Source organism: Leptonychotes weddellii, chromosome 3 (assembly GCF_054177405.1).
Source record: "Leptonychotes weddellii isolate Sample4059 chromosome 3, ASM5417740v2, whole genome shotgun sequence".
Lineage (NCBI taxonomy): Eukaryota > Metazoa > Chordata > Mammalia > Carnivora > Phocidae > Leptonychotes > Leptonychotes weddellii.
In genome coordinates, this window is record NC_138371.1 from 47,237,809 (window position 1) to 47,260,321 (window position 22,513).

General features: G+C 38.8%; 1 long non-coding RNA gene across 1 annotated transcript in view; it reads right to left on the reverse strand.

The window, feature by feature from the left end:
- Positions 1–9,122: 9,122 nt before the first annotated feature.
- LOC145720510 (uncharacterized) overlaps positions 9,123–22,513 on the reverse strand; it is a 284,127-nt gene continuing 270,736 nt past the window's right edge. The window contains exon 8 of the long non-coding RNA XR_014143492.1: positions 9,123–9,174. This is a non-coding gene — a long non-coding RNA (uncharacterized LOC145720510). The remainder of the gene's footprint in view (positions 9,175–22,513) is intronic.

Consider the following 22,513-nt stretch of genomic DNA (forward strand, 5'->3'; position numbering starts at 1 on the left):
GCGAATATTTACTGACATCTACCCTATGCTGGGAGCAGTGCTTGGTGCGACAAATGCAAACATAAATAAGACAGGATCCCATACTCAAGGAAATTATGGTATGTGTATGTGAGATCAACATATAACAAGTAAAGTACTACCCTTTTTTAAATTGCAATATTCCATGTGGGAAAACAGAAAGATGTGGTCAACCTCAAGAGTCAGGAAAAGTTTACTTAAGGTAGGGGCATCTAAGTTGAATCTTCCAATACGAGTAGGTGCTCACTGGATAGGGGTAAAGCTCTAAGACAGTATGAAATACATAGTGCACTTAGGGGACTTGAGGCACTTGGCATAGATCAGGGAGCAGGAGAAAGAGACACAAAAAAGGTAGGCAGGAATTAGGGTATGCAAATCTCATATGTCATGCTAAAGAATATGAATTTTTATTCTATTCAGAAAAAAAAGTATGTAGTAGAAAAACATGCCTAGAGAGATTGGGGTTGAATAGGAAATTAGAAACAGAGAGTCTAAATGACTGATGTATGAGAGAGATGCCAAGAGCTCAAATTAAATGAGTCTTGAAGGGCTAAAGAGAAAGGGATGAGGTGAGGGCAAGGGAGGAAGTGAGCATGGTGTCCACAGTTCTTGGGTGATTAGATATGGCTGTTCACTGTGATAATGGGTTAAGGGGAGGAGCAGATCTGAATAGGAAGATAATTATGACAGGGTTGGTCATTGAGTTTGAGTTTTCTGAGATACATACAATGACTATGTTCCAAAGACAATTAGACAGAGATACACCTGTGCTAAAGATATGATCTTTGTAGCATCATAAACATGCAGGTAGATGAAGAAGAGCACATGGAAAAGGAGAGAAAATGGAGCATTGGAGAGAATCGTGGAGGATACCAAAGTTTTGGATCAGGCAGAGGAAAAGCAACCCACAATTGAGTCTAAGAAGAAATCATCGGAGAGGTGAGAGAACCAGAAGAAGGTCATATTTCTGATGACCAAGAGGAGAGACTATTAAAAAGAGAGTGGCCTCCATGTGAATGGGATTAGTGAGATGAATATTATGGGGATTTAGCAGTTTGGGGATCTTTGGAGACATGATTTATAAGGCCGCTTTTAGGGTGTCTGGAGGAAGCTGGCTAAGAAAGATGGGTCTTGCAGATGATCCTGGGCCTGTATGTCTGCTACATCCAAGAGGGAGGCCTCTGTGAGGGCCTCCTGAGATCATCTCATACTTATACTCATGTCCAGCACTAAAGCCAAAAGTCAATCCTGGCAAGGAAGACTGCTCCCTCTGAATGCTGATTTTTCTGTGTAGCTGGTTCCCTCATTTCCTTACGTACTCTTTTCTGACAGCGTATACCTCATTTCCTCTTTTGTTTTTACCAATATCAAGCCCTCTCTCAAATCTCCTCTCCACTCGTCTTGGTCCTAACCTTTTAGTTCCCTCTCTCCTCTTTAAGGTGGCAACCAAGGATGACTACTGCCCATGGACAACTTCACTGCCCCCAATTCAGAATTGAGGGTGGAAGCATCTCAGAGGGGCCAAATGCTTCCAATAAGATGGGAATCTTGTTCTGGGAAATTGAGTGGATAAAGATTTGGCTGTTTGCATTTTCGCTAATTGGTGAACTTGGAGTCCAAACAGCTCTCTCTCTCTCTCGGTCACATTCCCTCTCTCTCTCACTCTTTCACACACATACACACACACACACACAACATGCTTTATAAACTTGTGCCCTATTAAGTTAGACTGGAATATCTATTCAACATTTGTACATCAGTATTTTCAGTCTATTATAAATTATAAATTTTAAGTGGGTGCACAGTGGAGGAGTTGAGCTGTAATCCCAGTGTCCTGTTCTTAGGAAAACCTGCTAATCACCCCAGGTGGTGGCAGAATAGTCCTCAATGATAATAAAACACCTGGAGAATGTCTTCTAAGACAGTGCTTCTCAAACTTTAATGGGCTTATGAATTACTTGGAAATCTTGTTAAAATGCAAATTCTTATTTAGTAGCTTTGGGGTGAAGCCCAAGATTCTGCATTTCTACCAAGTTTCCAGATGATGCCAAAGCTGCTAGGCTATAGATCACACACTGAGTGGTAAGATTTTAGGAGAATATTCTTAGTTGAGTTTCATTACACAGTTCTACCAGTAAAGCATAAAGTCTATTGTCAGAAATGCCAGCAAAGAAAATCTAAACTGAACAGCTAAGTATAAATCACTCTTTTCTGCTAACATCTTGTGGTTGAGAAATTAAATTAGACGATGTAATGAAAATCTATTTTGACATTTAGTTATAAGCCATATTAATCCTTTTTTATGATGAGATAAAATTTCACAGCATGCTATCTTTTACTACCAGATTCAATGAATTATACTTAGAAATAATATCTCTACCTATGCCTGTCTGTAAATAGTCATGGCGAAATTTCTAGTGTAGTTCATTTTCTTTATTTAAATTAAGGGTTTTTTTTTTTTTAAATAATGACAGAATGAAATATTAGTACAGAAGACTCTTAGCTGTTTCCTTCCTTCCTCTCTCCCTTCCTTTCATAATTCTTTCTTGGGATGAGGGTAGCCGCTTCCATAATAACTCAAGTTCATAATGAGTCTATTTAATAAGGGGGAAAAATCCAGGAAGTAGTTTTCTAGCTGTATCTTTATTGAAACAACTCTTCTAATTCTTGGGAATAAGATTTATGAGAATCCAAATCTTAACACCAAACATCCCAAGTAGCTGATCTGTTTATAGCTCAGAAGACATTAACACTTAAATCTTTAGATATTTTCAGCCTGTGTGGGTTCTCTCAGCACATCACTGATATACCATGATTTTGAAGAACATTTGATTTGATAAAATTCACTCTTTTGTCCAATAGAACCACAACGGTGTTCTGAAGAAAACTAATTCTGTGAATGATCCCCGAATGAGAATTCTATGGTCACATACATTTAGAAAAATCTAGGTTCTTCAGTTCTCTCTTGGACATCCCTAAAGCACACAGATATTCAAAAAACTTTGAGAACAAACCTATTGTGCTCTATCACAGTGTTCCTCAAAGTTATTATTTAGAATACATAGAACACACTTTGGGAAATGTTTTCCCTTTTCCATTTTCTGTATCAAGTTGTTGGTGTGAGGGCGAGCTGGACAGAATGAATGCCTTTCCTTCTATCATCAATAAGAAGAAAGCCTTCACAGAAGGGTCCTCTGGAAGACTTTCTCCGAAGTCTTTTTGGATAACCAGGACATTCTGAGCTGTGTTGGGCAAGTGAATGTGTAAAAAGGGGTGATGGGATGGTCAGGGATGGTCATTAGACTAATCATAATTTATCACCTGGAGCTGGTATATCAGATTCATATCAGAGGACTATTAGCAAGGAATGAAAGGGGGATGGCTTCCAGGAAGGCAACTAGCAAAGCCTATAGGAGATTTTCAAAAACATGTGTTCACCTCCACCATTTTCATACTGGTTCAGGTCACCTTTTTTTTTTTTTTTTTTTTCCATTTCTGTAAAAGCTGCTTCCATTCTTGTTCCCTTATGATCAATTCTCCACACAGCTACCAGAGTGGTCATTTAAAAACATAAATCAAGTCACATTCTTTCCCTGCTTAAACCCTTCCAATGGCTTTCTGTTTCTTTTAGCATAGACTCCAGCCCCTCGTAGTCCTGTCCTTTTTCCTGTTTTTCCAAAATGCCAAACTATTTTCTTCCTTCCTTCCTTCTTTCTTTTTCTTTCTTTCTTTCTTTCTTTCTTTCTTTCTTTCTTTCTTTCTTTCTTTCTTTCTTTCTTTCTTCTTTCTTTCTTTCTTTTCTTTCTTCTTTCTTTCTTTCTTTTCTTTCTTTCTTTCCTTTCTCTCTTTCTTTTTTTATCTTGTGCCCTCAGCACTTTCTAACTTCTGCCCAGAAGTTTCATTCTTCAGATTTTCACATCATTTGTTCCCTTATTCCTTGATCATATGTCACCTCCTCCAGGAGAATCTCCCTGATCAGGCTTTCAAAGATACCTGTTTTATTTTTCTTCTGTACATTTTTTTGTCATATACTTTTATACTTGTCTATTTTATGCTGCCTTAATTAGAATCTTAAAACATGAGTTCACATCTGTATGTTTAGCACTTAGTGCATCACATAGTAGGTTCACAAACATTTATGGAATGAATGAATGAAATTTATCAAGTTAAAAGAGAAAGCCATCACAGCCAGTTAAAAGAGGTGATAGGATATTTGTAAAGGGGCGCCTGGGTGGCTCAGGTGGTTGGGCGACTGCCTTCGGCTCAGGTCATGATCCTGGAGTCCCTGGATCGAGTCCCGCATCGGGCTCCCTGCTCGGCAGGGAGCCTGCTTCTGCCTCTGACCCTCCCCACTCTCATGTGCTCTCTCTCTCTCATTCTCTCTGTCTCAAATAAATAAATAAAATCTTTAAAAAAAAGGATATTTGTAAAGAAGACTATATCCTCTATAGTCTATAATCATTTGGAGACCTCTACTTAATTTATAATTTCTCTGTGTAGCAAAGAACCAGTTAACATCCTTGAACTCCTTTAAACCAAGGGTTGAGGCTGAGTTTACTGGGTGTTAGCAAGGCTAACCAATTGTATTTGCAGCAGTTGATTTTGAAGTTCTGTACCTTCAATTCCACTCAAACCCCCATCTAAGCCTCCTCTTAACACCCCTTGCATTTACAACACTATCATACTGATGTTGGAACCAGAGACTTTTTCTCAACAGCATAAGGGAGAGCTACCTTTAAAGATTTAGGAATGTGGCAATGATTCTTAAAGAATATCACAGATTGAAATGGAAAAGAAACAGCTCTGCATTAGACAGAATCTAGGATGTCTTCCACATATTGGGTTTTGAATTTCAGTTTCCCACTCAGCCAAAAACTGATCCATCCCTTACATGCAAATTCTATTTAAAGGAAACTTCCTTGAGGAACTTCTTATAAGATATTAAAATTCAAGCCTAGGTTATTCATAAATTTACCAGTTTTATCTGGGTTGTGCATTGGTTTACATACAAAGAACCCAAATTAATTTACCTTGTATGTAAGAACATTTTGAGTATAGATGACATGGTCAGACTTTAACACGTAGCCTGATTGCTGTTCAAACCAATATTTTAAAAGCTTATGGCTTATCTATCATACCTTGCTTTTATAGTATATATTAAATTCAAGGAGCAAGATTTATATTAGAAGTTAGATTGGAAATCTGGAACTGATTAAAAACATTCACTTTTAACTTATGGCCTTAGTCCCAGAAGTTTTATATTAGCAATGTAAAGCATTCCAAGCTAATAGAAAAATTGGATTAAAATTAATGTGAGGTTATTTTTTAAAAGTCTTTGTAGTTATGTCAATGACCTGATGATAAATGTTCAAGGAACATTTTCATCATGAAGAATGCTTTATACACAATCATTGCATCCTGAGTACACCACGGTCTGCTTTTGGACAGTAGACACAGAAATGTTCTAGAAGGCAGGACTGATGAAGAAGTAGCTATGGCAGGGACTTCTGGCTGTACAAGGGTTTATGCTCTTCTTATTCCCTCATAATACAGTTAGGCTAGGGGGCTAACTACCAAGTCAGGGCCCTATTTTCTAGCACTGCTACCCCTCCCCCAATCCTTGCAGCTAAACATGGCCGAGTGACTTCATTTTCACCCCAGGGAAAATAAAGGAAGATTCTGTGTGCCCCTTCCAGTCCTGGGTCTTAAAACATTGTGCATATGCTCCTTCATGCATTCCCCCCTCTCAACCAAGCTGGAACAAGTTCTGTTTAAAGGAATCTGCCTTAGAATACACTCCTTATGGGGATAAGGGAAACAGTCTCAGTGATAATGGAGAAAGAAGATGGAAGTAGCCTGGATTCCTAATGGTATGGAGCACAGCAGTCTACCTGCTTGCTCCAGATTGATATGTGAGGAAGAAATAAGAGTCATTTTTAAAGCGTCTCTCTTGTTAAGACTCACGTGGGTGGCATTATAGCGCTTAACCTTTTACACTAAATAGTACAGGTGTTAAGCCATCTTTGGTGTCCTCCCGTTCCCTTTCACATGCTGCTCTGCTTTCCTGGTGCCCTCTCATTCACCAGGACCCTTGGGATGCTGGCTGAGTGTGTGCTTTGTTTTGGTTCTTCATGCTCTCAGCTTTTTTGACTTCTAAGTCCTGAGTCCTGTTGCATTTATTTTTAGCTATTTGGCACTTTCAAAGAATTCTGATGAACTCAGTCAATTTTTTAGAAGCTTATAGGCCATTACTTCACCTAAAAGTATGATTTTTTTTCCTAAGAGTTGTGACTTAATCCAAGTGAATAGATTTTTTATTGGCAGAAGTTCAGGCAGAAGCCCACAAACCATTCCAGTATCTGTTTTGTATTGTATAATGCTAGACTTTCCCTTGTATATGATAGGAAAGAAGCTTTTCCTACCAGATTCTTAGGTTAGAACAGGGCTCAGCACCCCTTCCAACACCAAAAGAGAGCAAAAAGAGGCTAGGCTCGTCTTCTCAACTCTTTGCCACTGCTTCTCCAGGTGGTTAGAAGGAACAGATTATCCTAGTTTTTAACCTGAGGAACATAGACTGAATTCATAATTTCAAACAGGCATGAACCAAATAAATATCAATCACTACCTACTATCTCTAATTAAATTTAATAAGATTATATGACTCAACTTGTGTTTCAGAGGTTTCCATTTACTTGCCTCATTGACTTTGAAGTTCAAAGTTCCTGAGTACCACCTTATATTTCCCAACATAATCAGTCTTTGTGAAACTAAAAGTGAAAGAATTTGTAGAAGACACTTGATCAAAGCAAGTTCATGTTCTCTTGGCCACCTCTATTTGGAAATCAGAGTGTAACAGGTGCTCATTGTATATGTCATTCTTTATAACACACTTTAATTGACACTGTTTTTCAAAATGCTTGGTGGTACTCTTTAATAGGACATGGAATAAACTACTGGGTCATGGTTGACATACAATAAAAAAAGATAGGATGAATAAAATAGTAAAATAGTGTTTGGGCTATAATTCCAATAAATACTGTTTTGTGGAATTTAGTTTCAATTGTATATAAATGTGAGTATGTGTGTATTAGCATGCACTGGGTTGTAACGTACAAATGTATTTCTTACTAAAAGCCTAGCTTCATCTGTCAGCTCATTTTGGCAACAGGATTGCTCCTTTTAATGGGGCCTAACTCTGACCCGAGTGTCATTAAATGGAGTCTCTTGACTTGATCTTGCAAGTGCTTCAGTGCCATGGATTCATAAACCATACATTCATGTACCAGAGAGTTGCTTCCAGGGCTGTTTTTTGCAAAATTATTTAGTTCTCTCTGATTTTGTAAAAATCAATCCCCAAATCCTAACACTGCTCCAGCTTACTAAGAATAATGTCTAGAAAAGAAAAAAATGCTTCCATAATATAAATTTGTCTATGGGCACTAACTAAATTAAACATATGGAATAAACATGTGGCCTCTAATTTTGTTTCCTTAATCATAGACAATCTCATGCTGTACTTTCTCAAAGTACAATGCAGTTCCTTTCTAAGCACCAACATACAATTGAACAGCTCAGATGATGGATTATTTATTTCAATAAGAGGAATTTAGTCATCTTTATGCTCAAATCCATGTGTAGATTCTGTTATGGATTATCTTTTGGGGGAAAGAGGTTTGGGAAGCATTTTTATTCTAAATGCAAAAAAAAGTACGCATTAGTTAGTGATATCTTAATGTAAAGTAAAATCACATACAACACTTTAGATTCTAGATTTTTATGTATAGCATTATTTTTATTCCACATAAAATTACTTATAGCTAGATGAATTTGTTTAATTACTGTACATATTAAAATGTATAAAACATTTGCCAACACACTCAGAAACATAATTCAAGGGAAAGCAGAAATTCCTGACTGATTGCCTTAGTTAGAAATACTGACATGCTAGTTTATCTTATGAATGATCATATCTAGTAGCTTAACTAATAAACTACACCATTGTCTATTCTACAGTGAAAAGAAAATTTGGCCACAAACATGACTGAACAATGAGCACATGAAAATATTTATACTGTTCTGAAAAATGGTTAACTTTTTAACTCTAAAATATTCTGCTTTTCAGAAGTCAATCTTCCAAAAATAATCTGTCAACTCATTAATTTCCTCAAAAGTACCAACTTTAAAATGAAAAAAGGATAAAATATCAGAACTTATATCTTAAGAAGAATAAATTATAATAAGTTCAATTATTAATACTTCAACGGAGAGCTCCTTATTATATGTTTGAAAGCTTTATGAAACTGCTTTACCCTTTTCCTATGTAACATTATTGAAAAATTGTGTTTGAATAATCTATAGGCTTTACATAGTCACTAAAACTTTGCCATAAAATAAATCATTTTGTGCTAAGACAGTTTCTCTGAGAAGAGGATTTGAAAATATGCAAAAAATAAAGAAGGCAAAGACAGCAAAGTATATTTTTCAATCTTCTCTAATATAAAATATGTGATTATTCATATTTGGCCTAATAGGGTGCAGTTTATCTTCACATCATCTTTCAAGTAGAGGGAGAGGAAAGGGGAAAGGAGAGCAGCTTGTTAGGCAGATGAATAGTGCCTGTTCAGCACTGGGGGAAGACCCTTTTGAAGCACTTGAGAAGTGTGCAAACACTGAAATTGCCACACAAACAAAGGCCACCCAGCTCAACTCAGTTTGACCTTTGATATGGGAACTACAAATCTCTTCTTCTTTTAAAATAAAGCAAGATCCCTAGACAGCAACTCTTGGGTACTACTAGTTTATGGAGCAAATACACTTCTACTTTTTCAGACAATACTTTCCTCCTAATAAATTTGGATCAGAGGTTGTTTTTAGAGCTTTGCTTTGGGCTGCCTTGCGATGCACCAAGGAGGTGTAGTGCGTTGGCCTCCCAACTGGTGGATCATTAAAATCGGTGGATATATACAGAGGAATTTCCCAAATTGCAGATATTTTTTCTGTCCTGAACCATATCCCTTAAGCTTGCCTTTGAACTTTGAAAGATAATTTTTTTAAAGATTTCATTTTTAAGTAATCTTTATACCCAATGTGGGGCTCGAACTTACAGCCTTGAGATCAAGAGTCACATGTTCCACCGACTGAGCCAGCAAGGCGCCCCTGAAAGCCCATGGTCTGACATTGAATAAAATCCCCAACTTCTCTCCCCTGTACTTTCTAATCTCCTTTGAGGGCCTTCCAATGGCTAAGGCCAACTAGAGCCAGAGGAAAGGGATGTAAGTTGATGCAACCTATAAAAGTTGGTCTTTCAACACTCAGAGCAGAATGGAGATGCATATGGGATGGGCCTAGAGAAGCAAGACTATCCAATACACTCAGATTTCCTGAAATTTTAGTGGCTTGAGCCCTGTTTTTAATAGAAAAATCCCTGAGTAAAAGCATGTCCAGAGCAGTGTCAATGTTTTTGAGAAGTCATTTGTGAAACTTTTGCAGTTTCTTGATCAGCCCCATTTCTTCAAAGAAGGCAGGACACCTCCATCCTGAATATATGCGATGTCTTTTAATTGGTGAAAAAATGTCTTCCTCACTTCCTCCTTCTCCCCTATCCATTTACTTAGCTTATCAACATTGATGAATGGACCTATCATGGAACAGACCAATTGGTTTGTGGTCAGAGACATAGATTTGAACCCTTTGTAGATCTAAACATGTCTTTACCAGTTTCAATAGATTGTATCATTTGCTTGATTAAACTCTTTCTCAAGTGATCAGTGTGTATGTATGGGATGGGAGTGTAGTTAGGGGCAGTGCAAATTCTTGCAAAGATAATGCCTTGAAAGGTCTTCTAAAGATTAATTCCAGGCTCTAGAGCTACTGCAGGAGAAACACTTATTGACCTTCTGGAGGTCCATTGTCTCCAGAACTCCTTTCATCCAATAGAGTCCTGGTTTATCCACGTTCATCCTTGGGTAAGACAAAATCACATGTGCAAAGCATCTTTGTTTTGCTTGTACTGTTACAGAGTGACGTAAACGCCATCATCATGTGTTGTCATGTACACTGTCATGTACTAAACCCTGACTACAAGGATTTCTACAGAACTGCTATTTCCTACTAGGAGAGTAGAATCTTTGTTTTTTAAGCAGCTTTGTTGACATATAGTTTGCGCACCATAAAATTCTCTTATTTTAAGTGTACAATTCAGTGATTTTTATAAACTTACAGAGTTGTGAGACCATGACCACAATCTGATTTTAGAATATTTCCATCATCTCATAAAGAAAGGCTCCTTGATTTTTAATTTTGTGAAATAAACACAAATAAATGACTCCTTTTTAAGAGCACAATGTAAAATATGATTACAGATGTTTTAATGTGAACAGTTATTATTTAATTTGTGCATTTTTGTAGTAAGACCAATACCCAGAATTCCTGGTTATCACTCAGTTGACACACCTTTTGGGTAAACGTGATTGCTGTGAGTGTATTGCCAAACCATGAAAATGAATGAAATTTTAACCAAATTACTTTTATGTTGCATCAGAATTTGCCCAAAGAAATTTTTCCAACAATAAGAAAAAGCAAATATTTTGAAATACACCTCCCCACAAATAATGTTACAAGGCGCAGTCATCATTCTGAGAAATGAGATTGTTTCCCTTTAGGACTGCTAAAGAGCGATGGGGCTTGCGATCTATCTAGATCAATACTCCAGTCAGAAAAGACAAGAGCAACTTGATCATGGCAACAACTGTTTCCAGCAGTATTCTATATATCAGCACCCAAACTGGAAATGCCACTCCTCCAGAAAAAGACCATCAATCCAAGCAACTTTCCCCATCAGGTGACTGCTTAGTGGAGGTCCGAATCTCAGAAGAAAACTATCTTCCGGTTTCTGTATTCACAACTGAAATTTTAATTTCTGTATATTTGCTAGGGCTGCTCTAACAAAGTACCTCTAGCTGGATGCCTTGAAACAATAGAAATTTATTCTCTCACAGCTCCGGAGGCTAGAAATCTGAAATCAAGATGTCAGCAGTTCCTCTCAGGATAAAATCCTTCCTTGCCCCTTGCTAGCTCCTGGAGATGGCTGGCCATCCTTGGTGCTCCTTGGCTTGTAGCTGCAGCATTTCCATCTCTGCCTCTGTCATCACGGGGCATTCTCCCTATATGGCTCCCCGTGTGGCTCTGCCTTCACAGGGCATTTTCCTCTTCTTATAAAGACTTCACTCAGATTGGATTAGGACCTGCCTTATTCAAGTAGGACCACATCATAACTTAATTACATTTGTAAAGACCTTTTTTCCAAATAGGGTCACATTCACAGGTGCTAGGGGATAGGACTCCACCATATGTTTTGAGGAGTCACATTTCAACCCACAACAATGCAGCTTTCCAGGAATAATTTGTTCTGTGCATATGACACTGTTGTGAAGCTTAAAAACATTCCAGAGAGCAAATGAGTCACTGTGAGGTGATATGTCCAGGTTGAAATGAGGTTTTAAAAGGTCAGGCCTCTTCTCACATAGTGTAGGTCCTTTTGCACATAAAGAAAGCCACAGAAAAGCTGAAGGAGAAATTTGTAGTCTTCTATTTCAATATCTGAATAATTTTGTGGAACATACTTCACGTTTATTGAACTAAACATCCGTCATTATTTCTCTAGTTTTTTTTTACAAAAGCACTCATGCAAATATTCTGCAATGCAATCATATGACTCATTTCTTTCTCTTGTAATTATGCTTCATAGATGGAGAGAATGGTTTATTTTCCTCTTTGAAGTGCAATGTATGGGTTTGAAAGTATAGTTGTTATGGAAACAACACTGCAGATGGAGTTCGATGAGTTTTATATGTCCCATGCACTTGAGCTTTGTCATCCTACTGGTCATAGTTTTCCTTATTAGCCTTCTCTGAGCCTCATTGACCCGGATTTGTCTTACAGTCAAATACTACTTTTATGATTTTGATAAGTGTTTAATACATATGTACATCTCAATGGTAACAGGATGTTAAATAGGGCTCTTCCTGTTTGGGTTTTAGCTGAGGCTTAAGCTAGAGGTGACAAGTGTACTCCCACCTCACTTGTGAGGTGCTAACCCACTTCTGCTGGACTTGTGCTGAATTAGATTTGCTACTCAGAGCTAACCACCTGATTCCAGCTTATAAGGAAGCTTGAAAGCTCAGGAGAGAAGATGGAGTTTCCAGGAGGATTCCTTTTAGAAAGAGATGTCAGAGTACTTGTTATTCTTTCTCGTGAGAAGGAGGTTGAGAGGCATACCCTTGTTACCTCAAGTCAAGTGAGGAAGGCTTCAGGGAAGCTACACAGAAAGTTTCATATGTATCTCCTGGAACTATGGGGACATGGTGGACTGTAGTCATGCCTGAGATCTCACAAGAACAGGTGACTGGCTGACAGAGGAGAGCACTGCTCTTGGAAGTAATTGCATGGCTGACAGACAGAGGCCCAGATGGGGATCCCATACAAGAGCTGTCTGGGGTTTTCTCTGGGTTCTTCCCAACAAGGCTGATGGAGGGTCAAGGAGGCCTCAGCTAAGAGTCTTGAGATGACTTGCTAGATAACCAGGGACAGACGAGAAATGCCAGGGGACCAGCTGGAGACACTGGGAGACAGAAAGGAGATTACTCTAGTGATAAGGAAACTCAGAAGAGCCCACAAAAACACCCAGAAGGGAAAAGAGTCATTTTAAACACCTGCCAAATAACAGAGACCCAAAGAGTCACGGATAGTTCAGGGGGTGGGAAAGAGCCAGGCCCACAATACAGCTTTGAATGGCTGAGAGGAAAAAGAATAAAATTGTTTTATGGTTTGTAAATATACATTTTACTTTGTTCTAAAAAAATGACCCAAATATCCTTACGTATAGTGGGCATTCTTTGGTCAGGTGGTGATTGCATTCTTATCCTGTGGAGCCTATGGAGGTCATTTACAAAGTGCTATGTTGTATGCATCACACATGTGTACACAGACTCCCAACATCTGAATACTAAAAGAACACTTCCCTGCACATTTCAAGCATCCTGTTGACTATTTAACAAGCATCCACTAAAGGCTGTGTGCTGAGACCTAGTGCAGTAATCCAAAACCTGTGTTTCAGGTAAGTGGTGATTTACAGCAGTAAAAGCAAGGATTTGGAATTTTCTTCTCTGTCCTTCAACTATGCCTCTGATCAGAGAGGGGACACACAAGCATGATGCAGTTTATACCTCTCTGTCCTCTGTCACCCATCAGTAAAAGTCTTTTCTAGGACTCACAATTTAGGCAGCAGCTCACAAAAAGAGCTTAGGTCCTAAAGTGCTTCTCTTGTTTTGGGACTAGAAGAAAAGCCTTGTCCCTTAAGAAACCACAGAGATATTTCAGTCCTGTCCTACATCCCATTTCCTTTTTTTTTTTTTTAAAGATTTTATTTATTTGAGACAGAGAGAATGAGATACAGAGAGCATGAGAGGGAGGAGGGTCAGAGGGAGAAGCAGACTCCCTGCCGAGCAGGGAGCCCGATGCGGGACTCGATCCCGGGACTCCAGGATCATGACCTGAGCCGAAGGCAGTCGCCTAACCAACTGAGCCACCCAGGCGCCCCGCTACATCCCATTTCTTAGAACATTTCTACTTAGGAGTTATGACCTTATCACAGTCTCTAATTCTCTTTATGTCTCCCTCAAATAAATTCCCCTTTCCAACTTCCCTATTCTGGTAAATGACAGAACTATTTTCTTTAGTTACCAGGATCAAAATCATAGTCATGTTTTCCTTCTTCCTTCACTTTGCCCTTAATGTCCAGGGGTTGCTCTTTATAATTTTCAAACAGCTCCCATAGCTGTATCCTGTTCTGCAGTCTTATAAAGTGTCACTTTGCTGGAATTTGTCCAGTCTTCAGAATTGTTTTCCTAACTCCCAGTTCTCTTCTCTTTTGCTTTATTCCACACATAGCAGGAAAATTACTATCTCTATAACACAACTTCTTTTTCTAAAATTTAATTTTATTTAAATTCAATTAATTAACACATAGTGTGTTACTAGTTTCAGTGGTAGAATTCAGTGATTCATCAGTTGCATATAACACCCAGTGCTTATTACATCACGTGCCCTCTTTAATGCCCATCACCCAGTCACCCCATCCCCCATCCATCTCCCCTCCAGCAAAACTTTGTTTCCTGAGATTAAGAGTCTCTTATGGTTTGTCTCCCTCTCTGATTTTGTCTTATTTTATTTTTCCCTCCCTTTCCCTATGATTCTTTATTTTATTTCTTAAATTCCACATATGAGTGAAATCATATGATAATTCTTTCTCTGATTGACTTATTTTGCTTACCACAATACCCTCTAATTCCATCCCCGTCATTGCAAATGGTAAGATTTCATTTTTTTGATGACTGAATAATATTCCATTGTATGTATGTATGTGTGTGTGTGTGTGTATTTATATATATCACATCTTTATCCATTCATCTGTTGATGGACATCTCAGCTCTTTCCATAGTTTAGCTATTGTGGACATTGCTGCTAGAAACATTGGGGTGCAGGTGCCCCTTCGGGTCACTACATTTGTATCTTTGGGGTAAATACCTAGTAGTGCAATTGCTGGGATTTAGGGTAGCTGTATTTTTAACTTTTTGAGGAACCTCCATACTGTTTTCCAGAGTGGCTGTACCAGTTTGCATTCCCACCAACAGTGTAAGACAGTTCCTTTTTCTCCACATCCTTGCCAACACCTGTTGTTTCCTGACTTGTTAATTTTAGCCATTCTGACTGGTGTGAGGTGGTATCTCATTGTGGTTTTGATTTGTATTTCCCTGATGTCAAGTGACATGGAGCATTTTTTCATGTGTCTGTTGGCCATTTGTATGTCTTCTTTGGAGAAATGTCTGTTCATGTCTTCTGCCCATTTCTTGACTGGATTATTTGTTGAGTTTGATGAGTTCTGTATAGATTTTGGATACTAGCCCTTTATCTGATAAGACATTTGCAAATATCTTCTCCCATTCTGTAGGTTGTCTTTTGATTTTGTCAACTGTTTCCTTTGCTGTGCAAAAGCTTTTTATCTTGATGAAGTCCCAATAGTTCATTTTTGCTTTTGTTTCCCTTGCCTTTGGAGATGTGTCTAGTAAGAAGTTGCTGTGGCTGAAGTCACAGAGGTTGCTGCTGCTTGTGTTCTCTAGGATTTTGATGTATTCTTGTCTCACATTTAGGTCTTTCATCCATTTTGAGTTTATTTTTGTGTACGGTGTAAGAAAATAGTCCGGCTGTCTAATTTTCCCAACACCATTTGTTGAATGTTTCAGTTTTGGTACTTTATGTGTCTCTAGGAATGCATCCATTTTTTCCAGATTGCCTAATTTGTTGGCATATAGTTGCTCATAATATGTTCTTATAATGGTGTGTGAGTGTATATATATACATATATAAATAAATTTGTTCTTACAATTGTTTGTATTTCTGCAGTGTTGGTTTGTATTTCTGCTCCTCTTTATGATTTTATTTGGTTCCTTTCTCTTTTCTTTCTGGTAAGTCTGGCTAGGGGTTTATCAATCTTATTCTTTCAAAGAACCAGCTCCTAGTTTAATTGATCTGTTCTACTGTCCTTTTGGTTTCTATTTCATTGATTTCTGCTCTAATCTTTATTATTTCTCTTCTCCTGATGGATTTAGGCTTTATTTGTTGTTCTTTCTCCAGCTAGCTCCTTTAGGTGTAGGGTTAGGTTGTGTATTTGAGACCTTTCTTATTTCCTGAGAAAGACTTGTAGTGCTATATACTTCCCTCTTAGGAATGCCTTTACTGCATCCCAAAGGTTTTGAACAGTTGTGTTTTAATTTTCATTTGTTTCCATGATTTTTTTAAATCTTCTTTAACTTCCTGGTTGACCCATTCATTCTTTAGTAGGATGCTCTTTAACCTCTGTGTATTTGTGTTCCTTCCAAATTTTCTCTTGTGATTGATTCAAGTTTTAAAGCATTGTGGTCTGAAAATATGTAGGGAATAATCCCAATCTTTTGGTACCAGTTGAGACCTGATTTGTGACCCAGTATGTGATCTATTCTGGAGAATGTTCCATGTGAGCTTGAGAAGAATGTGTATTCTGTTGCTTTAGGATGAAATGCTCTGAATATATCTGAGAAGTCCATGTGGTCCAGTGTGTCATGCAAAGCCCTTGTTTCCTTGATAATCTTCTGCTTAGATGATTTGTCCATTGCTGTGAGTGTAGTGTTAAAGTCCCCTACTATTATTGTATTATTATCAATGTGTATCTTTAATTTGGTTATTGATTGATTTATATAATTGGCTGCTCCCAAGTTAGGGGCATAAATACTTACAATTTTTTAGAGCTTCTTGTTGGATAGACCCTTTAATTATGATATAGTGCCCTTCTTCATCTCTTATTACAGTCTTCAGTTTAAAATCTAACTTGTCTGATATAAGGATTGCTACCCCAGCTTTCTTTTTGATGTCCATTAGCATGATAAATAGTTCTCCACCTCCTCACTTTCAATCTGGAGGTGCCTTTGGGTCTAAAATGAGTCTCTTATAGATGGCATATCAATGGGTCTTATTTTTTTGATCCAATCTGATACTCTGTGCCTTTTGATTGGAGCATTTAGCCTATTCGCATTCAGAGTAATTATTGAAAGATATGAATCTAGTGCCATTGTATTACCTATAAAGTCACTGTTTCTGTATGTTGTCTCTGTTCTTTTCTGATCTTTGTTACTTTTGGACTCTCTCTTTGCTTAAAGGATCCCCTTTAATATTTCTTGCAGGGCTGGTTTAGTGATCACAAATTCTTTTAGTTTCTGTTTGTCCTGGAAGCTCTTTATCTCTCCATCTATTGTGAATGACTGCCTTGCTGGATAAAGTTGTTGCAAATTTTTCTCATTCAGCACCCAGAATATATCATGCCGGTCCTTTCTGGCCTTCCAGGTCTCTGTGGCTAGGTTTGCTGCCAGTCTTATGTTTCTACTCTTGTAGGTTACAGACCTCTTGTCTCAAGCTGCTTTCAGGATTATCTCTTTTTCTCTGAGATTTGCAAGTTTCACTATTAAATGTCAAGGTGTTCACTTATTTTTATTGATTTTGAGGGGCATTCTCTGTGTCTCCTGGACTTGAATTCCTGTTTCCTTCCCCAGATTAGGGAAGTTCTCCACTATAATTTGCTCCAATATACCTTTTGCCCTCCCCTTTCCTCTTCTTCTGGGATCCTAATTATTCTAATATTGTTTCACTTTATGGTATCACTTATCTCTCGAATTCTCCCTTTGTGATCCAGTAGTTGTTTATCTCTCTTTTTCTCAGATGCTTTATTCTCCATCATTTTGTCTTCTGTATCACTGGGTCTCTCTTCTGCCTCATTTATCCTAGCTGTTAGAGCCTCCATTTTTGACTGCATCTCAATAATAACCTTTTTGACTTCGACCTGATCAGATTTTAGTTCTTTCATTTCTCCAGAAAGGGATTCTCTAGTGTCTTCTCTGCTTTTTTCAAGCCCAGCTAGTATCTTTATAATCATTGTTTTGAATTCTAGTTCTGATATCTTACTTACATCCATATTGATTAAATCCCTGGCAGTGAGTACTGCCTCTTGTTCTCTTTTTCTCTTGGGAGTGGCATTCTTTGAGCTGTTTTCACACGCTTGTACACTGCAGTTACAAGGGGTGAGTTCTTCCATCTTGTCATTATGTCCAGAGACAAGTAGAGGAAAGAGAGAAAAAAATACAAAAATAGCAACAAAAACACCAGAAAAATATACACTAAACAAATCAGAAGGGATCAGAAAGCAAAAAAAAAAAAAAGAAAAAAGAAAAAAGAAAAGAAAAGAAAAAGAGAGAAGAAAATCAAACAGAAGGTGAACAGAACAGAGCAATAAACTAGATCCTGGGTGTATTTTGGTCTGTTTCTTAGAAAAAACTAGATCCCATAATTGGAAAGAGAAACATATATATATACAAAAATAAAATTGAATACAATGAAAGGAAGCCAAAACTGAAAAATACATATATATATATATAAAGTAAATTAAAAATGAAAATTAAAAAAGACTTAAAAAAAGAGTTGATAAAAAAAGAAATTAGCTGAAAGGGAAAAAAATTAAACTGAAAGACTAAAGAATCATGAGAAAAAAACACGAATTCTACATACTATTTTCCTCTAGCACTGGAGTTTTGCAGTTCCGTATGACTGGTAAACTTGGTATTCCTGCTGGTCTTCTGGGGGAGAGGCCTGTTGCACTGATTCTCAGGTGTCTTTGCCCAGACCCTTTGTCCAGGGTGTAGAATTGCACCCTCCTTGCCAGGGGGCCAGGCTCAGTCTAAGCGGCTCTGGATTGCTGTATGTGGCTTTTGTTTCCTGAAGGCTTTCAGCACCAGTTTGGGGGATGAAAACGATGGCATCCCTATCTTCAGCCCTGGAGCTGAAAGTTCATGCCCCCACTCTTCAGTGAGCCCTCACAGAAAAGCAGTCAGTCACTCCTGTCTGCCTGGTTTCTGTCTGCACTGTGTTCACCCAGCCTGTGATCCAGCATTTTTATCTCAGGCATACGACCCTGCTTGGAGTCTCCAAACTTTACAGACTCCTGTGGAAAGCTCCTGTATGGCTCCTCCCAGTGGAAGGAGGAGGGTCTCTCTGAGGTTCTGCCGCTTACTGGGCCCCCTGCTCAGAGAGCGGCCACCCCTCCATCCCGAAGTTCGTGGTTTATGGCAACACGGAGCTGAAAGCCCACTCCTGAGCTCACTGATTGCAGCCTGCTTCCCTGCTCTGATGCCTGGAAACTCTGCCACACTTCTGCACTCCCTTTCCTTTTGTGACCCTGGGGATCCTGAGACCATGCTGTCCCACCTGGGATTCTGCTCCGCTTCACCACCTGAGTGCCTTTTTCAGGCAGGGACATCCCCCACTGGAGCAGACTTCTAAAAGTTCCAATTTGGGGCTCCGCTGCTCTATCATTTTCTGACAGCTGCCTGACGGAGGCTCCCTCCCCCCGTAGTTTATCTTCCCATATATCGCTTCAGATTCACTTCTTTGCATCTCCTACCTTGAAGAAAGTTCTTACTTCTCTATTTGTAGAATTGCAGCAATTCTTTTCTTAGATCTCTGGTTGAGTTTGCAGGTGTTCAGAATGATTTGATAGCTATCTAGCTGAATTCCTGGGACCAGACAAAATTAGGGTCCCCTACTCCTCTGCCATCTTACCTCTCTACTCTATATCACCACTTCTGCTTATCACTCTGTTACTTAAGAATATCCTGTGGCTTACCACTGCCCTCAGAATAAACATAAAAGTTCAGGCAGAACTATAATGCCATCCATGATGCCATTTCTTTGAACTTTGTCAATTATATACTTTACTCCTACTCTGTATGCTACGTTTGTGTCCTCAAAGGCAATTTCATTTACTCAATAAAAAATGCCTGTGACTCTGCTAGGTGCTGGGGATGCAGCAATGAAAATCAAAGACACAGTCCTTGAGCGCGGTCTAGAGGGGCATGTACACAGGTAAAACACGGTTTGTGTTGAGAAGTACAATATACTACAGGAGAGCAAAAGTGCATATTAGCCAGGCTTGGCTTGCCAGAGAAGGCTGCTCCGAGAAAGTGACGCTGACACTGAGGCCGAAGGCAAGGTTGGAACCACTCAGGTGAAGAACGGCCAAGTGGTGCACCCAGAAGGCAAAAAAATGCGTAGATTCAAAGGTAAGACTGATAGATAAGGCATGTCCTATTTAAATAACTGGAAGAGATTTTGCTCTATTGGAATGTAGTATAGTGGTGCCTAAGAAAGGACAGGATAAATCCTGAAACCAAGAGTAGAAATTTGGGCTTATTCTAAGAAAAATATAGAGCTTTTAGAAGTTTTTAAAGTGAAAACACAAGGAACAGATTTGTCTGAGAAAGTACATTCTGGCTGACGGGTGCAGAATGGGCCAAGAAGAGAAGCAGAGGACCAGGTAAGAAGCTGCTTCCAGAACCCAGATATGAATTTAGGGTGGCCTAGATTTGAGTAGCACCAGTGAGGATGAAGAAAAACCAATAAAATTGAGGAATATTTGAGACATGCTCAGGAATTCAAATTAATTGTAAATGTGGTAAGTCAAAGTTGAATCCCAGGTTTCTGTTTTGGGCAGCTGTGAGAATGATGGTATCATTTATAGGCACACCTCAGAGATATTGCCAGTTCAGGTCCAGATTACTGCAATATAGTGCATATTGCCATAAAGTGAGTCAAATAAGTTTTTTGGTTTCCCACTAGATGTAAAAGTTATATTTACACTATACTGTAGTCTACTAAGTGTGCAGTACCATTAGGCTAAAAAAATGTATGTGTCTTAATTAAAAAATACTTTATTGCTAAAAAAAATGCTATCATCTGTGCTTTCAGAGAGTTATCTTTTTGCTGGTAGAGGGTCTTGCCTCAGTGTTGACAGTTGCTGACTGATCAGGGTGCTGGTTGCTGAAGGTTAGAGTGGCTGTGGCAGTTTCTTAAAATAAGACAATAAAGTTTGCTGCATCAATGGACTCTTCCTTTCACAAACAACTTCTCTGTAGCATCTGATGCTGTTTGATAGCATTGTACCCAGCTTCTATCAAAATTGGAGTCAATCCTCTCAAACCCTGCTGCTGCTTTATCAACTGAGTTTATATAATATTCTAAATCCTTTGTCGTCATTTCAACAATCTTCACAGCATCTTCACCAGTAGATTCCATCTCAGGAAATCACTCTTTGCTCATCCATAAGAAGCAACTCCTCATCCATTAAAGTTTTATCATGAGATGGCAGCAATTCAGTCACATCTTCAGGCTCCACTTCTAATTCTAGTTCTCTTGCTGTTTCCACCATATCTGCTGTTACCTTATCCACTGAAGTGTTGAATCCCTCCAAGTCATCCCTGAGGGTTGGAATCAACTTCTCTCAAAGTCCTGTTAATATTGATATTTTGACCTCTTCTCATAAATCACAAATGTTTTTAATGGCATCCAGAATGATAAATCCTTTCCAGGAGGTTTTCAATTTACTTTGCTCAGATCCATCAGAAGAATCACTATCTGTGGCACTATCCTGTATAGCCTTACAAAATGTATTTCTTAATAATACAACTTGTAGGTCAAAATTACTCCTTGACTCATGGGCTACAGCAAGGATGTTGAATTAGCAGGCATGAAAACAACACTGATCTTGTCATGCATCTCCATCAGAGCTCTTAGGTGACCAGGTGCATTGTCAATGAGCAGTGATAGTTTGAAAGGAATCTTTTTTTCCTGTGAAGTAGGTCTAAACAATGGGCTCAAAATATTAGTAAATCATGTTGTAAACAGATGTGCTGTTATTTAGGCTTGGTTGTTTCATTTGCAGAGCACAGACAGAGTAGATTTAGCATAATTCTTAAGGCCCTGAAGATTTTGGGGATGACCAATGAGCACTAGCTTCAACTTACAGTAACCAGCGAGGTTAGCCCTTAACAAGAGAGTCAGCCTGTCCTTTGAAGATTTGAAGCCAAAGCATTGACTTCTCTCTAGCTATGAAGGTCCTAGATGGCATCTTATTCCAATAGAAGGCTATTTTATCTACATTGAACATCTGTTGTTTATGTGTAGCCACCTTCTTATCCTGGCTAGATCTGGAGAACTTGCTGCAGCTTCTACATCAGCACTTGCTGCTTCCCCTTGCACTTTTATGTTACAGAAATGGCTTCTTTCCCTAAACCTCATGAACCAGCCTTTGGTAGCTTCCAACTTGTCTTCTGCAGCTTCCTCACCTCTCTCAGCCTTCAGAGAATTGAAGAGAGTTAGGGTCTTGCCCTGAATTAGGCTTTGGCTCAAGGGAATGTTGTGGCTGGTTTGATCTTATATCCAGACCACTGAAGCTTTCTCCATAGTGCCAATAAGACTCTTTAGCTCTCTTATTATTTGTGTGTACCCTGCAGTAACATGTTTCATTTCCTTCAAGAAACTTTCCTTTGCATTTACAACTTAGCTGTTGGTGCAAGAGGCCTACCTTTTGGCCCATCTCGGCTTTTGATGTCCTTCCTCACTAAGCTTAACCATTTTTACTTTTTAACTTAAAGTGAAAGATGTGTAACTCTCCCTTTCACTTGAACACTTAGAGGCCCTTGTAGGATTTCTAATTGGCCTAATTTCAATATTTCTGTGTATCAGGGAATAGGGAGGACTGAGCAGAGGGAAAGAGACAGGGAATGTCTGGTCAGTGGCACAGTCAGAACATACACAACATTTATTGATTAAGTTTGCCATCTTACATGGGTGCAGTTTGTGATGCCTCAAAACAATTACTGTAGTGGGACGCCTGGGTGGCTCAGTTGGTTAAGCGTCAGCCTTTGGCTCAGGTCATGATCCCAGAGTCCTGGGATCCAGCCCCACATCGGGCTCCTTGCTCAGCGGGGAGCCTGCCTCTCCCTCTGCCTGCCACTCCCCCTGCTTGTGCTCTCTAATAAATAAATAAAATCTTAAAAAAAAAATTACAGTAGTAACATCA